The sequence below is a fragment of the Arachis hypogaea genome, chromosome 19, assembly GCF_003086295.3.
Source record: "Arachis hypogaea cultivar Tifrunner chromosome 19, arahy.Tifrunner.gnm2.J5K5, whole genome shotgun sequence".
In the NCBI taxonomy this organism is placed as follows: domain Eukaryota; kingdom Viridiplantae; phylum Streptophyta; class Magnoliopsida; order Fabales; family Fabaceae; genus Arachis; species Arachis hypogaea.
This window is the reverse complement of record NC_092054.1, coordinates 80,797,086-80,801,251: the sequence shown is the minus strand read 5'-3', so window position 1 is coordinate 80,801,251 and position 4,166 is coordinate 80,797,086.

The window sequence follows — 4,166 nt, the reverse complement described above, 5'->3', positions numbered from 1 at the left end:
GCAAGAAGATAACTCATGAAAGCAGGGAACATAAAATTTCAAGCATTGAACCCTCACTGATGATGTATGTATACTCTAGTCTCTCTAGTGTATAGGGTAATCACTCTATCCTTCTCTAATCATGCTTTCTAATTTTTTTTTGTTCTTTTCCTAATCAATCAACAATATTTAATATACCAATGCAAACATCATGAGGTCTTTTCAAGGTTGTAATGGGGCCAAGGTAATGGTAAGGATACACATATGGCTAAGTAAGCTTATAAACTGAATCTTTAATTAACCCAAGTTTTAACATAACCTATATATATATTCTATATAACTTTAGAATTCATACCTAGCTACCCAAAATTTCCTTTTCACATTCCATACTCATGTATCAACTTTTTATTTTAATTTTATCATACATGCATTGATCTTTGAATTCTTAACTTAACATTGGGGTAATTTTGTCCCCTTATTTATTTATTAAATATTTTTGGTTTTTTTTTTCAATATAAGCATAAAAATAAACATAGCTTATCAATGCACATAGATTTTTAATTCTTATAGTTTCACATGAGTAGGTATCCAAATTTCCATTATATTATCCTGACACATTCCCTTATTATCTTTTGTTCCCACAATTTTCCATACTTAATTAGCACACACAATTCTATCTTAAGCTAACCAAAGATTCAATTTGGAATATATAATTATTTTTCCGCTTAAGGCTAGTAATGTGGTAAAATATAGAACAAATGGGATTTAAAGGCTCAAAGTGGCTAACAAAGGTAATTGAAAGGGTAGGCTTAATTTGGATAAGTGAGCTAAATAAATAATAGCCTCAATCATATGCAAACATATAAATATAATAAACATTGGACATATAGGATGAAACAAAATATAGATTGCAATCATAGAGAAGTAAACACAAAATAATAAAATAATTATGGTTAAATAATGTAACCATGCATAAAGGCTCAAATCTCACTGGTTGTGTGTTTTTTAGCTTAAAAATCATGTTCCAAATACAACTTCAAGCAAATTTAACATAAAAATTTTAATTAAAATTAGTGAAAATTTGTTCCAAAAATAGAGTCTTAGAAGAAACTTATTATCTTTTCAATCAAGTAGAACATGCATGCAACTAATCTATTACTATGTAATTTATCCTCTTCTACAAAAGAAAAACTAACTAAATATCCTAATTTATTGGTGTTTAGGGAAGAGAAATTACCTCCAGAAGTCAGGTACTGACCGACCTCCCCACACTTAAGGCTTTGCACCGTCCTCGGTACCATCTGTCAGGAACAGGGGTGGGCTGGTAGTAGTATCTCCACAGTCGGGACCATCATGGCTCCCTGTGCTGGTAAAGGAAGTGGAGTCCGGAGTGTCTGAGTCCTTGAATTTTCCCATGATCAGCTCCTTGAGGTATGTGAATCGGCGCTTGTTACGGTGCTTTCTCATCTTAGCTTTGTGTTCCTGCCGATCCAACCTTTCGAGTATCTGATAGAGCAGTTGGTCTGTTGTAGGTGCTTGTGGTGTTGAAGGAGGAATGTCTGCAGCCGGTTCAATAGTCTGGCTTGTAGTGGCTGCTGAAGGTCTGATATATTTCCCATTAGAGACATATTGATCATCCCGTGGAAGCATGGCTTTGGTGTCCCCAGCTCTGAAGGAAGCTCCGGCTGTTGAGATAAGATTTGAGACCAAGGCAGGAAAAGGTAAGTTGCCCGCGATTTGTACGTGTCCCATGGCATTCTGGATGTGTCTTGCTAGGTTCAGAGGTTGGTCTGTAAGGATGCACCATAGTAGAACGGCCATGTCCGCAGTAAAGGAGGACTCGTGAGTGCTCGGAAAGACGTAATGGGACATGATTTGTGCCCATACGCGAGCCTCCAAGGTAAGTGCTGAAGCCGAAATTTCCTTAGGGCGGGTACGATGGTAACCGTAGATCCATCTGCTGCCAGGTAGTGCGATAACTCTGAGAATGGTGTTCCAGTCAAATTGGTACATCTGGCGCTTGAGTGTGGCTTCTTGAAAGGTGTCCAATCCTTTTGGAACAAGGGGAAGACCGAGAACTTTTTAAATGGCCTCTTCTATAATGGGGACTTGCTTCTGACGGACAAAGACAGACTGCAGGGTTGGCAGGTGGAAGTTGGAGTAGAACTCGACTACCCAAGAAATATTGACCTGCCTCGACTGTCTCTGTAGGAAACCCCATTGTCTTTGTGCAATTTGTGGCTCAACAAATGTAGCAATATGGTTTGGGAGGAGAAGAAGGTATTCATTGTTGTAACTCCTTTCTGCCAGGATGGGGAACATCTGCTCACAGTAGCGATTGGGAAATCACGCAGTGTCCTTTGTTGGGAAGGCTTTTTCTTTATCATCAACCTTTATAGTCCTCTTAAGTCTCTTTGTTCCTCTCCTTGCTGTTGATTTGGGAGTAGCTTTCTCTTTGCCCTTCTTGGTGGCCATTCTGAAAAAGGAAAGAGAAAGTAAATTAAATTCAAAGATATAGAGCAAGGAAAGGAACAGAAAAGGGTGGTGATGAATGCACAGTAAAAGGTAAATGATGTTAACACATGATCATGACTACATGTGAAAAGTCATCAATGGAAAATAGTTAGTGCATATGATGACAAGTGAATGCAAGGTGTTTATTGGCATGCTAGCAAAGGCATGAGTAGCATAGATCAAGCATCACTCATAACAAACCATCATGTTTATATTGACAATTAATTTCAATTAATACAATAGTAAAGGGGATTTGTGAAAAGCAAGCATTGAATAGTAGAATAATGTAGAAAAATGTATAATGCCATATGGGCTTTTTCACAAGCACATAGCATGCATGATAATTAAGGTATAGAAAGTATTAAATTGAACATGCAAGCAACCCTTTAAAAAGTAAGATATAATTGCCAAACAAATTTACAACAATCCACAAGCATATAATGAGAAATAATGACTCAAATAAATTTCTAACACCAAGTAAAAAGGAAAAAGAAAGAAAAAGAAAATATGGATAATGAAAGTAAAAAGAAAAGAAAAGAAGATAACATATAAAAATAAGAAGAAAAATAGAAAAGTAAGGAGGGAAGAAGAAAAGAAAACCTTGTTAATGGGGGTGAGAGAGAGAGAGTAGAAAGTGAGAAAGAAGGAAGAAGAGAGAAAGAAGAATTAAGGAGGGAAAAAGGAAAAATAGGATTTAGGGAAGAGAAAGATAAGATAAGTGGCAAATCAGGGAAGCTGTGCGGCGCAATCGACGCGGTCGCGTAGGGCACGTGGTCGCGCGACTTGCGCTGATACTGATTGCTGTGGTCGCGTCGGTCACGCGGTTGCGTGACCCGTTTTATGCCACTGGCGCGAGGGCAGCCTCGCACTCGCACAACTCGCTGTTCAAAATCATTAATTGCCAAATATTGGGTGACGCGATCGCGTGGGGCATGCGATCGCGTGAGTGGTCATGAGAAGGATATGACGCGGTCGCGTCGGTTACGCGGCCGCGTGGGAAGGATTGTGCGTTTAGCACCAATCCAGCACTACTCTAGCATAACTTTCGATCATGCACCCTTTTGACGTCGAATTCCAGGGCACGCGGCCGCGTGAATGACGTGGTCGCGTGGGAGGCCAATATTCCCATGTGACGCGGACGCGTCGGCGACGCAGTCGCGTGGGGCGATTTGTACCACTGGCACGCCTCCAGCCACACTCCTGCGTGACTCTCTGTTTGTTTTATTATTTCCTCCCATCTCCTGCAACGTGGACACGTCAATGAGGCAGTCGCGTCGCGTGAAAAATTCTTCTTTTTTTTTTTCAAATAAAAGTATGGAAATACAGATGCACGAAATGCACTAATAAGGAGAAGAGTTATTGAATAGGAAAACTAAAAATAAAGAAAAGAACGATCATACCATGGTGGGTTGTCTCCCACCTAGCACTTTGCTAACGTCCGTAAGTTAGACGCTCCACTAGCTCAGGCTTCGGCTATGTGGGGATCTTCCAAGAGGAAGATCTCGAGCTCCTTATTTTTCTTCATCTGCTCGCCATGGTACAGCTTTAAACGATGTCCATTGAGTTTGATAAGTTCAGAGCTTGAAGGATGACTTAGGTGATAAACTCCGTACGGTTCGGCCTTCTCTACTCTGTATGGACCTTCCCATCTTGATCTCAACTTGCCTGGCATG